Below are 15,408 nucleotides of genomic sequence, written 5' to 3'. Positions count from 1 at the left end.
CTAGAGGATGTCCCAGCCATGTCTTTCCCTTTGATCGAAGCTGACAAATAACCCAAGTTGTTAATCTTGGATGAGCTTTTTAGAGGCTCTCTGGAACTGAGTGGTTTTTATTTGCGATGTGTGTCATTAGCACAGTCCTTAAATGGTCATGATGGCAACGGAGCTGCCTTTCTTGTAGGAGCTGAATCATCATGGTGGCTTTTATGAAAGTAGGACAGTGCCTTCCTTTATTAAAATAATGCCACTGCATGGGGAAGGAAATAGTTATATTTGTGTATTTTTCTATGTCAGGGAGCATTCTCTTCAGTTTCATTCTTTACATTTGAGAACATAAAGTAATCACTCAGTCCCTTTTCTGTTCTGAAATGGATTTGGGGAGGTTACTGCAAGTATGAATAGTTGCTTAACTGCAAGAGGAAACTTGATCCAGGTGGCTGTAGAAGTAGGGTGTTTTTGAGGGCTGGCTGGACAAGTTTGAACTTAGATATTCACCTTTTCAGTGTGAGGTTACTTGATCTGTTTGGGATTATATTTTTTTCATCGGAAATACACAGTTGCACTTCTGTAAAATCAAAAGATTTTTTTCTGAGCCCTCTAAATTTTTTCAGAGTTTTCCTGTATAGATAACTCAACTTTGCCCACCCCTACCCCCAAACTGGAAGATTGTGAATCAGTTGGCATGGTGTAATTTTCTCCCTCCTTCAGCTGTACCTCTGGACCCTACCTCTGACTGACAGATTTTTCATCATACATGACTGTGCATATTACATATCAAGTAGCTACAAGTAAGTTTAGAAATGTCAATAAATATAAGGCCCAATATCAGTAAATATAAGGCCACTCACAGAGGTTACAAGAACTTTAAGGTGTATTTTCCTTGTAACTTTCCAAGAGGAACAGCTAATGCTTAAGCTGAGCAATAATTAACCCCCATGAGTTAAATACTAATGACAAATTAATGGAAAATCTTAGTGGACAAAACAATAAGAAATTAACATTGAACAAGCTGTAATATAAATTTTTAGTCTGTAGATAAAATATCAGCTCTTTAAAAAATAATTTTATATACCTACCTCTTATTGTCAAAGATAAGGCATTTTATAATTCATGTTGATTTAAAATGTACAGTAGTTGTATTCATTTAGAATTTAGAGCCTCTTTAAAACTTTACAAATTTCATCATACGCAAGAGAAATCATCTAATGAATCCTGTTATCCCAGATTCAACAATTACCAACATTTTACCATAATTGCTAGTGTATTTTAGACAAGGGGATGCTGAGGTATTTTAAAACAAAATTCAGACACCATGTCACTTACTCAAACACTTTGTGTTTGTCAAATAAGGGGAACGTTTTCTTTACAATAATATCCTGCCTAGAAAATTCATAATTCTCTACGTACTCTGTAGTATCTAGTGTATGTTTAAACTTCCCATATTGGCTCAAAAGTGACTTATTATAGCTAGTTTGAACCTGGATCCAAATTAGTTTTTAGTTATTACATTTGATTATGTAATTCAAGACTTTTAAAGTTTAGAACAATTTTCTATTGCTACCCCTTACCTTCTTTCTTGCAATTGTGGACAAAACCTTATCAGAGGAATGCAAATTGATATAGACACCATGGAGAACAGTATGGAGTTCCTTTAAAAACTAGGAACAGAACTATCATATGACCCAACAATCCCACTACTGGACATAGACCCTGAGAAAACCATAATTGAAAGAGACACACGCACCCCAGTGTTCATTGCAGCACTATTTGCGATAGCTGGGATACAGAAGCAATCTAGATGTCTATCAACAGATGAATGGGTAAAGAAGTTTTGGTGGTATGTGCAATGGAATAATATTCAGCCATAAAAAAGAACACGTTTAAGTCAGTCCTAATGAGGTGGATGAACCTAGAGCCTATTATACAGAGTGAAGTAAGTCAGAGAGAAAAACAAATATTGTATATTAACACATATATATGGAATCTAGGAAAATAGTACTGATGATGGAGATGGAGAGATAGAGAACAGACTTGTGGACACAGAGGAGGAAGGAGAGGGTGGGATGAATTGATAGAATAGCATGGAAACATATACATTACCACATGTAATATGGGGATTTGCTGTATATTGCAGGGAGCTCAACCCAGTGCTCTGTGACAACCTAGAGGAGTGGGATGGGAGGGAGGTCCAAGAGGGAGGGGACATATGTATACTGTGGCTGATTCACGTTAATGTATGGCAGAAACCAACACAATATTCTAAAGCAGTTGTTCTCCAATTAAAAATAAATAAACCTGGTCAAGGTTCATGTAGACTAGTCTACATTCTGAATATTTCTGCTTTTATCTAAGTGGTGTCCTTTAATTTGTTCTTCCATCCCCCATACTTAAGCTAAAAGGATTGTCTATGTTTAGTTTTAATATTTTCACCAAGAATATTTCATAGATGAGACTTTGAAAGATGCTCTTAGTATCCCAACCACATTTCTTAAATAACTAACCTCATTTCGTTTTACTCTTCGAATGGACTTTGTTACGGTAATACTCAAAAGTAATTTCTTTACAGAAAAAATGTTGCCTGTTAAGTTTTCTTTGTAATTAAAACCCTTCAGAGTGAGTCGTTGACTTCAATTAATTGATGCATGAAATACCAGAGGCAGAGTAGATCCTTTAATTTATTTGGCCATGCATAAAGAAAGCTGCCTTCACATGTCTGTCATAAAGTAAATGACCATCCAGTCTGCACCTGCTGCCCTCACCCCGTCCTGTTAGCAGTTATCCTCATGCTCTAGAGAGCTCTTAGTGACACAGACCTGCCATTTAGATCTTTGATGTCCACCAAGGTTTCACTTGCATTGCTCTAGTAAAAGCTAATATTTTTAGGTTTCAGGATAAACATCTAATACATGTCATTTAGGAATAAAATAGATCACAAGAACACATGACAAATGTTTGGTTTGCTTACAATTCTTGCTAGATCTGTTTTGTTTCCTGTATTTCAGTATTTAATTCAACATTTCATTTACCTCTACTCAGCATGAAATTCTCAAAGTTAGGATCATTCTTCATGTGCTTTATAGAAATATGTATCAAAGTGAAGTATATTACATTACTTTGGTCCCAGTGGGCACCACACGAGGATGTTTTGACCTCAGATGGATATCAGATCTGGGGAATATTGTGTGGGTCTCCAGACTCTTGACTCCTGAGGAGCTGCTTAGAAAGACCTAGTCCTGTTGTAGAAGTGGGGGAACTTTAAACATATAATTTGAGATCTAATGGGATTATTGACCCTAGTTTCTGATAAGCTGAATTATATTAAGAATGCCTTCCCATACCCCACAGCATGTGGAAGGAACGGTGGGTAAGGAGTAAAGAGACATTGAGTTCCAATCCTCGATTTCAGGCAACAGAACAGGGTCGGCCAGATCACAAGCTCCAGTTTCATAAGCTGAAATCACTGCTCTTGCCCATGTGTTCTTAGTAAATGTGCTTGACATTCTGAGAAACCTCAGTTTCCTGTTCTGTAAAATGGTGATAATAATAGACCTTGGCCTTACAGAGTTGTTAATGAGGATTCAGTGAGACAATCCACATAAGTGCTTACACAGTTCCAGTCCTTAGGAAATGATCAATAAAAGTCCTCACTGCTGTTCTATTATTGATGGTGACTAATGGTTGTTTTCTTCATCAAGAAGTTCCTAGCACATCCTGGCAGAGAAATAGCAGTTGTACTCTTGGTTTGTATGGTTCTTTAGCTAATAACTATTTCATTTAAAAAATTCTTCTTTGTATGACAGTCTTTTAATGATAAAAACTAAATTTTAAAAGTTTAAAAACCAGCACATCAGCAGAATCATAATTCACCTGTTTGCTAATGGTTGATTTACTTCAGTAAAGATGGATGTAAATTTTCCAATATATAAAGTCATACATACAAGGCTATATACTTAAGCATGCATATGTAATTGTTTTTTCTTCTAACAAACCCATCTGATGAACCATTTAATTATAGTTAGAACAGCTAACTAGAGAGCTTTCAAATACTCTACCAAACATTTTCTGTAGATATTTCATTTAATCTTTATTACCATCATGTAGTTTGTGTCATTATTATTATCCCATCTCACAGATGAGGAAACTGAGGCCCGAAGTCATATGACAGACCAGGATATGTCTCAGGTCTGTCTCACTCTGGAGCCCTATGTTATCTTCTCTACGCACTCTGCTTTTTGGAGCCTATTGTCATTCAAGGGACTTCTTACTGGCTTCTGTTTGCTAATGTGATATATGTGTGACCCTGAGAGAAGAGTAAGTGTTTGCGTCTTGTGATCTGAGAGTTCCCATTATGACCGGGACACTACAGTTCTGATACCTTGGTTACTGTCAGCTCATCCTTGCAGTGTCCAGCAGCTTTGCCACTTTAGCTAAGACTTTTCTGCCTGGTCAAAAGTTCTAGAAAAAGGATTTTCCGTTATTTCAGTTGAATTGATATTCTGCAGTCATTTAAGAGAACATTTGAAATGTCTTTGTTTTAAAGGCTCCTTTTCATTCCTAACCATTCCTTCTTTTATGAAGAAATGTAGTCTCCTTTGGCAGCACTGTGGTTTGTCATATGGAAAGAGAGTTCCCTGTAATGTAGTTTGCATTTGACTTGGATGCGGATTATAGGGAGTGTGCAGCGTGATGCCTTAATTTTGCCCTGTCCCCTGTCCTCCTGTCTGCTGTGAGCCCCTGTCCTGTCTACCCACTTCCTTTTTGGCTTACCTTAAAGTCAGAAGCTCTTAGAATCCTATTGATTTAAGCTTGCATATTCCCTTATTACTAAAGAATACTTTTGGACAGAAAAACCTCTTTGTTTTTTGATGATGTCCTTTTTTTTTTTTCTACTTTGTAATGACTCAATGAAATGATTACATAATTGGGACTGTAATGTCCCAGAAGGCAAAATATTTATATGGCTTATTTGCATCTCAGGATAGATTTTTCAAATAGTAGTACTTTTTTAATAAAGGAATAAAGTTACCACAGTCATCTAATTGGTTAGTGGTATTTTGTATATGTCTGTTACAGGTCTCAAGGTGAGAACTTTAGTCCTTCAAGGGAAGGTGTTAGAATCCTCTAGAGCGATGATTTTCAAACTTTGGCACTGTAGGAATCATCTGAGGTACTTGTTGTAAAATGCAGCTTCTGAGATCTTGCCAGTAGTGATTCTGATTATGTGGCTATGGTGCGGGGCTCAGGAACCTATTTTAAAACATTATCCCCCTTGATTCTGTGCTGGTAATCCTCTCACCACACGTTGAGAATCGCTGCTTTAGAGTCCTTTGTCTCAAAACCTTACTTTATTTTCACTGTGATTTCAGAGTGCCTGCCCTTAATGTAGGGATCAGTCCTGACAATATTAAGTAGTTCAGAAGCTTGTGGACCCCTCCCACCATTGCTTCTCTTTGCAGGGTGTGAGTGTGTGTGTGTGTGTGTGTGCGCGCGTGCGCATGTCTGTATGTGCGCATATGGTATCTTGTACCTTCATGATACCTCTGTTTTAGAATGATTCTCAATTCCTTCCATAAATCAAAACTCTTATTTCTTCATTAGGTACAGCCAGGTATCTTCAGTAAAAACCAACAGGCTAATTTGAGGTGGGGTATGTATGACGAGGTGGGTGTGTCATGTGTTACCCCTTCCCAAAGTGCCATTTACAAAACCCAGATGGATAACTCTTGTGAAAATTTCATTAAGAAGACAGATTTGGGCAATAGACATGAGGACAGAAATGACTGGGGCCAAGGATCATTCTTTTTTGAAACACCTCCAGTTACACCTCCTAGGGGAGCAAGATCAACCTTCTCAGTGATGCTGCATTATTAGTAAGTAAACCAAACACTGATGATAGCTTTTTCTGGTCAATAATATATGCAGCAGTATATATGAATATTGAACTATTTTGTTATATACCTGAAACATACAATGTCATGTCAGTTATATTTCAATTTAAAAAAAAAAGTGACAGATGCAGCAACTTAGCTAATTGAGTCAAACTGTTTTTTGATGTGCCATGATTGTTTTATAATGGTTGGCATTAAGTTAATCTAAATATTTCTGGAAGATACTTTTGTGTTTTTTTAAAAAAGATTTGGTAGGTATGAAAGTGGAAGGGATTGCAAGAACCCGGTTTGAGAACAAGACTGTCCTTAGGTTAATCAGTGAAGCAAATTCCTGGGGAAATGGTGCTTAATTACATGGTTCTCATATTTGTTGCATGTGTTGGAGATTTTTTTTTATAATAGTACAGTGAATTAAAATGAACTTAAAGCATCTCCCTACACTTGTCCCAGCTCTCCTTTTTGCTATCTTGGAACTAGTCCTTCAGAAAAGGAGTGTTTTGATGCACTCAGAGCCTGGCTCCTCTGCAGGCCAGGCTTGAACACTGCAGAGCTGAGCACAGGAAGGGAAGATGTACCAGTGTTAGGGGAACAATTTGTTTTAAGTAGCCTTTAGGAAGGCAGTGTTTTCCTTCTGTGTCTCTCACATTTTAATGTGGATGGCAAAGGTCAAACCAAATTGATGTTTGGACGTTTGTTTCATTCCTTGATTGTGATATTTCATGTCTCAAGGATTGTTTATAGTTTTCAAAACAGTTGAACTTTTTAGTCTTTTCTGACTATTTATAAAATTATATTGTGTATATAACTAGCACTATAAATCACACATTTTATAAAAAAGATTGATAATTACCAACAGATGCCCAAATACATCTGAATAGGAGCTATCTAAATTTCTTTTTTGCATGACATAAATAAGATACCTATGAACTTTCAGAAAGGCTGGTATGGCTTTATATGTGACCTTTGTGAGAGAGAGTGTATATTTTTGTCATAACCAGGATGATAATTAATCTCCATGAACATATCTAGGTTGCTAGACCCTGTGAGGGCAGGGACATGTTTTCATTTGTCTTTTCTCCCCTGAAACATCTCTAAGGACAATATCATAGGGACCTTGACTAAACAAATAAGGGAACAGTGGTTAAAAGAGATAGCACTTTACCATACTATGATTAAGAAGATGATGTACTGAGATTGTTTTAATCAATCACTTGATTGAATGACTATATATTCTTTGAAATCCATCATTTTCAGTGGGATAGTGTGAAGAACTTCTTTATCCTTAACATGGCTATGTTGGTCTTTTAACAAATATACTTGTCATTGGCCACATTGAAATGTGGTATTTTATTTTATTTTATTTTTTTGAAATGTGGTATTTTAATAGCACATGATAATACCTTGTTCTTTGCATGGCAGCCTAACTAGCAAAATCAGGCAAATCAGTTAATGATAATGAAATGGGATAAAATGCTGAGTAAAAGAGTTAATGCATGCCTATAATAAAACTAAAAAAAATCAGCTGACTTCAAATTTGCAATTCTAATCCAAAAGACTATTGTCTGAACAGTAATATACCCAGATTCAACATATTTAAAGAAACAACATTACAAAGGAACCGTGCTTTGCAAATAAAAGTTTGTGTTTTCTTAGGAAATTCTCTTGGACCTCAGAAATGTGTGAAGAGCAATTCTAATTCTGTGTGGAAGGCGAAACACTTCTATAGTGACAGGAAGAAGGGAGGAAAAGGTCTGAGAGTAGAGGTGGAAATGAGAGGCTTGGGGAAAAACTGGAAGAGAAAGGAGATGAGCGGGAACTTTGGAGTTAGGGACTGTGGGTGCATCGTCAAGGATCTGAGGATGATAATGGATGTTCCCACAAGGGGAGGGCACTCCTGCAGATGCAACCTTTAAAAATACTTTTCTTTTCCTGAGAGATGCTGGAAGTTCTATTGTCTGAGACAGAGGAGTGAAGTTGTATTGATTTATAGCAACCGTAGTTTCTGTCTTGCTGAATTTTTTATGCTTTGTCCTTAATCCCTGGATTATGATTTAGGACACTACTTTTCCAAATTTGTGCATGAGAATCACTTAGTTCGTTCAATCGGTGAAGGGGACCTGGGCATCTCATTTAAAGTAGATGACTACCATGCTAATCAACTGAAGCTGTTTAGTAGGTGAATATTATCACACAAAATCCTAAGCAAAGGAGCCTTCTCACTGTTCTCTATAAACTCCTCAGTAGAGGAGTACCTTGTAGAGGATACCAAAGTGAAATAAGAACAAAAGCTGAATGATCGTGGATACATTGAGTTCCTTTGTAGGATTTCATTTCATACGTTTTTGTGCTTACTTGTGTCATAAACCCAGAAGAGCAGAGCCTGCACACATGGCTTCCTAGGACTTCAGTTTGTATGTCAATGTGGTTGACTTTTGGAATTGAGGATTGGAAGTGTCACTGAGTGAGTACCAGGGCAGCCACAGTCTGAGTATGCCACTGAAAGGATTGATCTCAGATGCAGATTTATTATGAATCACTTGGGTCAGTTTTTTCACAGCCTGTTTTGTATTCAAAGATAAAAACAAATTATTCCTGCAACAAGTCCTTTCTTGGGGAGAACTTAACATCAGTGGTAGTCTGTCTAAATGTTGGTAGAAATTATAAAGAGACAAATATGTGGCACCAATGGGTGAGAAATAAAAGACTCAGGCCCTGTTCCTCCATCTGCTTCTTCTAAACTACTCCACAGCCAAACAGTTCAGCTTTTCACACCTTGTGATTTTCTCCTTTAGAAATTAGGATGATCTTTTTTTTTTTTTTTTCAGTCTTGGAAGATTTGTGTAAGGAATACCAAATAAAAGTTCAATGTGCTTCTTATCTGGGAAGGAAGGTTCCCTTGCCTTTAAAGTAATTAAAGTTGAATAAATTGAGCCATAATGAAAAGGAGAGCTATTATTTATTTGGAAGGTTTCCTTGAAGTCATTTTGAAGAAAAGTGAGAGAATAAGTTTCCTCAGAGATAGAATGCTACACAGGTTTCTAATTATGAAGAAATAATAATTATAAAGAAATAGCACAATACAATTAATTTTGCCTTGCTTATTTTAACAGTGGTTTGTCTGAGCTTACCTTCAGTTATTTGGTAGCAACCAAACAGCTCAAAACATAGGAAAGGGTTTCATTCATGATTCTGCCATTAAAAATATTATATAAAAGGAGTTTGCAGAGAGTACAGTAAGAAGAGTTCCATGTTAAACTTTGGTGGTATCACCTTGGTCTTTCTCCAAATACTAAATCATTCATCAGGAGAAGCAAAGACTCACTTTTGTGTGCATGCATGAATTCATTCATTCAATATTGAGCTCCTTTGTGTGCCAGTCACTGTGCCCACCCTGGTCATATAAATTTGGAGCAAGCAGTTTTGCTATTCTTGAAATCTTGGGACGGAAGGGCAGTTGCCAAGAAAAGAAAAAGAAAAAGAAAATACGTACACACCATGAATCTGTCCTTAATTCAGATTACATCAGCTCCAAGAACACCTATTAAATGCCTTTTGGAATAGGGATTTACAAAGACAAGTTAATTATTAAAGACAAGCCTCTAGAGTCTTTTAAAGAATTCATAACTAACGGTTGCCTCTCTGCTTGAGGCTTGACGTCTTTTAACTCTTTGCCCCCACTTCATGTTATAATTATATAACTACAAATTTATTTTTTCTTCCCCTCATTCTACACTTTGTACTGAAATTTGCAATAAGATTATAGAAATTTCCTATCTAATCTAAGTATTAAAAATTACCTGCAGTGCTTTTCACAGTACTTCATAAAAAGGCAGCTGTTATGTCTTTGTTTGGTCTTGGATCAAACTGTTGGCCTTTTCTTTTCTGCTGGAGCCCAGTGTACACAAAGAAAAACTGAGCACTGCACTGAAATTGAGACTGGCTGTTATGAGTCATGGGCTGTGTATTTCAATGAAAGCTTAAGCAAGAGGTCAAATGGCCAATACTCTTAGAAGCATGGTTTTCAAACTATAATGTGTCTTCCAAACATGTAAGGATCATCATCCTGTAGCTTCTGATTAAGCAGGTCTGGGTGGAGCCCAGGAATCTGCTTTTCAACACACTCTCCAGTGATCTCAATAGTGCTGGTTCATTCAGTAGTGAGATTCTACAACCCTGGTTTAAGTCTTAATTTGAGGAATCAGTTTTAAGTTCAGATGGTGAGGAATCTGCCGGCAATGTGGAAGACCTGGGTTCAATCCCAGGATTGGGAAGATCCCCCGGAGGAGGGCATGGCGACCCACTCCACTATTCTTGCCTGGAGAACCCCCATGGACAGAGGAGCCTGGCGGGCTACAGTCCATGGGGTCACAAGGAGTTGAATGTCACTGATGACTAAGCACAGCACACAGTATAGTTTTATAGGATAGTGACCTTGAAGTGTTAGTATTGCTTTGGGTACATGTGTGCATAGCTGTTCAGTCGTGTCCAACTCTTTGCCACCCCATGGAATGTAGTCCACCAGGCTCCTCTGTCTATGAAATTTTCCAGTCAAGGATACTGGAGGGGGTTGCCATTTCCTACTCCAGGGTATCTTCCCAACCCAGGGATCAAACCCACGTTTTTTCAATATCCTGCATTGGCAGGCAGAGTCTACCACCAAGCCACCTGGGAAGCCCAGGCTTTGGGTGGAAGTGTTAAAATTGCCCTGTCTGTACAAGACAATTACAACCTGCTGTTGATCTGAACATTTTGCCACTTTGTGACTATTGCAGGAGATAGTGCTCTCTTTTACAAAAGAAGGAGGGTTTACAGGTTCCTTCCTGCCTTCTACTATTAATCCCATCCTTTGGAGAAGACACTGTTAGATTTCCCAGTTCCTTTTAAAGATACAGTTATCTAGGTTTGTAAATGTCTTTGCTAATCCCTGTAGAATTCATCTTACTCTGTGCTGATGTTTTAGAAAGCTAAAGTCAGTTTGCATTGGGTATTATCTATATATTTCTGTGATCAGTTCTGTTATCAATATATCATTAATAATCTTAATGATTAAGTTTTTAAGTAGTAGTACTTAAATGTACATAAATGGGTCAAGATTCCTACATTTTAATTAACGTATATTTTTTTAAATTGAGAAACCATCTTTCTTACTAACTAATTAAAAATAAAGTTGATCAATTAATTTTTTAAAGGAAAGTCTAAAATGAAACACTTTACCTTATTAGTACCTTTTCAATCATCCTACAAATATGTAGGAAGATATGCCAGATATCAGGTTAGTCTTTGGAGAGAGAACATGTAAATAATAATTTTTATTATTCTTAATCATATTTTTTAATACAGTGATCAAGAAAATAGAAAGTACCTATGTTGAAGTATATAGAAAACATAGCAATATAAATAATTTTTGTATATACATATGTGTGACTTATGTATCAGGTAGTGTATCTCTTACACTTTTCATATTGAAATTTTTTTCCTCTTTGTTTTGGTAAGAGAACTGTCTTCCTATTTCCAGTCTAACGATCTTTCATCTCCAGTGTGGATACCTTTTATCAGTGTGTTTTCTGACGCTGACTCAGTCTGGCTCACACATTGAGGACAGTTATTGTCTCACATGACTGAAAATCCAGAAGTGGGACAGACTTCAGATCTGTTTGATACATTAGTGCAGCAATTTCATTAAAGATCAGGTTCCTTCCTTAAATAAGGACAGTTTTTCCATAAGTCTCCCACCATACTTCTCTTTGACTTTAATGGGCCCATGTGAATCCTAACTACTAGCAGGGCAAATGGAATGATCACGATAAACATGTTCTGATCACTTCCAGTAAGGTAGAATGGATGTTGGGCAATTAAAGTGGCCACTAACCTCATTCTCTGCCAAGTTTAAAATGTTAAATTCCCTAGGATTGTGTTCCAGAATCTCTTCCTTTCTCACTGAAGCCTCTCTAACTTGATCCACTCTCATGGCTCAACTACCCCCTATGTGTGATGATAGTTCCCAAATCAATATATTCAATCCAAAATCTTTTAGAATTTCATATGTATGCATTCAATTTCTTCCTAGAAAGCTCAATTTAGAACTGCTAACAAAATTCCAAATTCAAGATAATCCAAATTTGGGCTTTTTATCTTGACCTAAAATTCCCAACTCCTCTATTCCCAACATAAACTAAAACCCCAGGCATCATTTTGAACCTCTCAACAATCAGTAGCCACATGATGTTGATTCTTCCTTCTTTTTCCATGGTCTGTTGTCCTCCTCCTTCCCATGTTTCTACTGCCTCACGCGGGGCTCTTGCTGGTCATGAGCATTGTCTTTTAACGATCTCTCCATCTCCACTCTTACCACTCTACCTTGCAGCTTCTTCACATCTCCTAACTCAGCTTCCTAAAGTCATATCTGAATATGGTATTTCCTGCTTATGGTCAGCAGCTCCCCTTTGTCAAGTGAAATTTCTTACCCTGATATATTGTGATTGTCCATATCCTGTCCTCATGTTGTGACTGTCTTTCCTACTACACTCATCTTCAAAACTTGCATTTCAGTTGACTTTTCTTATTTTTTTCCCCCAAACATGAAGGGCTATTCCTGATAATGCCTGGGTTTATGCTGTTTCACTTACTTTTATGTCTCAGCTCTGTTGGTATCCTCTTTTGAAGACCTCACAACTCTTATTCCCTTTACGTCCTCAGGAGAAGTGAGGAAGACAATGTGGTGGTGATGGTGGTGATAATTAATACATACTGTAATTTCAGGCTTACTCTGTGATAAGCACCATTCTAAGTGCCTTATGCCTATTAAGTCACACAAAAGCTACCTATGAAGTAGATGCTATTATGTTTCTATCTTGTTGATGAGGAAACTGAGTCCCAGAGAGATGAAGCAACCTGCATATGGACTCAGAGGGAATGAGCAATGATGCTGGAAATTTTTTTTTTTTTACTAAGATATATACAGTATATTTAAAACTATTTTATATTAGAGTATAGTTGATTGACAATGTTGTGTTAGTTTCTGCACACTGGGATTTGACCTTAGTCTGGTTCTTGGATCTGTACTTTTGGCATCTTACCTTACAGTATGTCAGTCATTTGATCAGTCTTTCCTTGGGCATTATTGTATGTTAGATATTTTTACTCATGTACTGCAAATATTTCACTGCACCGTCTTTTCTGTCTTATTTCTCTAACTATACCAACAGTTCCTTGAAGGCTGGAGTAATTCTTGTTCATATACGGTCCTAAACTCAGTAGGCACAGAGTGTTGGTGAGGTGAGAAAGGACTGGAAGGAATGTCTGGTGTAGTATTTATGGATAAAGCAATGAGTCATATATTTCTCTTAAATCCTTTAAAACTGTTACTGAGCTTTTTATTTGTAGCGCTGAGGTTTTGATTGAACGGTCTGGTGTCCAGGAAAGAATGTTTCCTGAATTTTGCAGAATTTGAAACTTAAGAACAGATGTTTATTCTGGACACATAACCCAGGTTCCCTCATTGTATATATTTCTTTATCAAACATAGATCAATCTACAAAAAGACATATGTGGATGTTCACTGTGGCCCTAGTCATAATATTAAAAAAAAAAAACAACTGGAACCAGACCAAATATCTACCAAATGAAGGGATAAGCCTAGTGTAGTATATTCACATAATGGAATGTTGCTCAGTTGCTCCGTTGTGTCTGGCTCTTTGTGACCCCATAGACTGCAGCAAGCCAGGCTTTCCTGTCCTTCACTGTCTCCTGGAGTTTGCTCAAATTCATGTCCATTGAGTCGGTGATGCTATCTAACCATCTTATCCTCTGCTTCCCCCGTCTCCTTTTGTCTTCAGTCTTTCCCAGCATCAGGGTCTTTTCCAATGAGTTGGTTCTTTGCATCAAGTGGCCAATGTATTGGAGCTTCAGCTTTAGCATCAGTTCTTCCAATGAATATTCAGAGTTGATTTTCTTTAGAATTGACTGAGAGTCCAAGGGACTTTCAAGAGTCTTCTCCAGCACCACAATTCGAAAGCATCTATTCTTCATTGCTCAGTTTTCTTTATGGCCCAGCTCTCACATCCTTATATGGTTACTGGAAAAGCCATAGCTTTGACTATATGGAGCTTTGTCAGAAAAGTGATGTCTTTGCTTTTAACATGCTATCTATGTTTGTCATAGCTTTCCTTCCAAGGAGCAAGTGTTTTTGTTTGTTTGTTTGTTTGTTTAATTTCATGGCTGCAGCCACCATCAGCAGTGGTTTTGTATCCCAAGAAAATCAAATCTGATATTGCTTCCACTTTTTGTCATGGAGTTTGGGACTGGATGCCATGATCTTAGTTTTTTGAATGTTGAGTTTTAAGCCAGCTTTTTCTCTCTCCTCTTTCACCCTCCTCAAGAGGCTCTTTAGTTCCTCTTCACTTTCTGCCAGCAGAGTGATATCATCTGAATACCTAAGGTTGTTGATGTTTCTCCCTGCGATTTTGATTCCAGCTTGTGATCATCCAGCCTGGCATTTCACATGATAATGGAATACTTCTCGCTAATAAAATAAGAAAGAATGAACAATGGATACCATGCAATTACATGGATGAATATTATCATAAATACATTATTTTGAACAAAACAAGCCAGACACAAGAGTACCTACTCTATAATTCCATGTATGTGAAGTTGTAGAACAAGCAAACTTAATCTTCTATAAATCTAACCACTGGTGGCTTGAGTGAGTGAATTGGAGTTATTAGGAAAGGGACAGGAAGAAACTTTCATGGAGATGCTTTATAATTTGATTTCAGTATTTACTTGGGTTTAGATGATTATCAAAACCTGTTGACCTGAATACTCAAAGTCTGTGCATTTTCTTTTATGTTAATAATATCTCAGTTTTAAAAAATGGTAGCCATAACTAGCAAGGGAAGGTGGGGGTTGAGAGAAATTTCTTTTAAGGTGAGAAATATAGCAACAAGTTCATATTGCTAGTAAAAATGATTGAGTTGAAGGAAATATATTGATGAATAAAAGAGAAGGGGTATTAGTGAAGTCAGGTACTGGAGTAGGAAAGAGGATGAAATCAAGTGCACAAGTGAAGAGTCTACTTCTGAAAGGTCATGGATATGGCAGGGTCAAGGTAGGAGATGTGGTTGAAATGATGAGTGAATGTTGTGATGTTTCAAGTCTACACAAGTCTGTTTTGATTTTTCCCCAAGGAGAAGCCAGAACAATAGATGATAGTGAGGGTAGAGGAGGAGGTGTGAGAAATTTGAGGAAGTGTAGAACAGTGACTGTCAAAATGTATCAGAAGCATAAGGCATGTTAAAACAATTTTGCTGGGCCCGTCCCAGAGTTTCTCATTCAGTAAGACTGGGAAAGACCCTGACGGTGTGCCAAGAAGTTTGTAGATGATGCTGATCTGGACAAGGTCCTAAGAGCCACTGGTGTAGAGCTTGCATTTTTATTACCGAGATAGTCATGCTTTGAATAATAAAATGGTTCACTTGAGGTACTAGCACTGTTATAAGCAAGTAGCCCAGGCTGCTGTCTG

Source organism: Cervus elaphus, chromosome 15, assembly GCF_910594005.1.
Source record: "Cervus elaphus chromosome 15, mCerEla1.1, whole genome shotgun sequence".
In the NCBI taxonomy this organism is placed as follows: Eukaryota; Metazoa; Chordata; class Mammalia; order Artiodactyla; family Cervidae; genus Cervus; species Cervus elaphus.
This window is presented reverse-complemented; position numbering follows the sequence as displayed.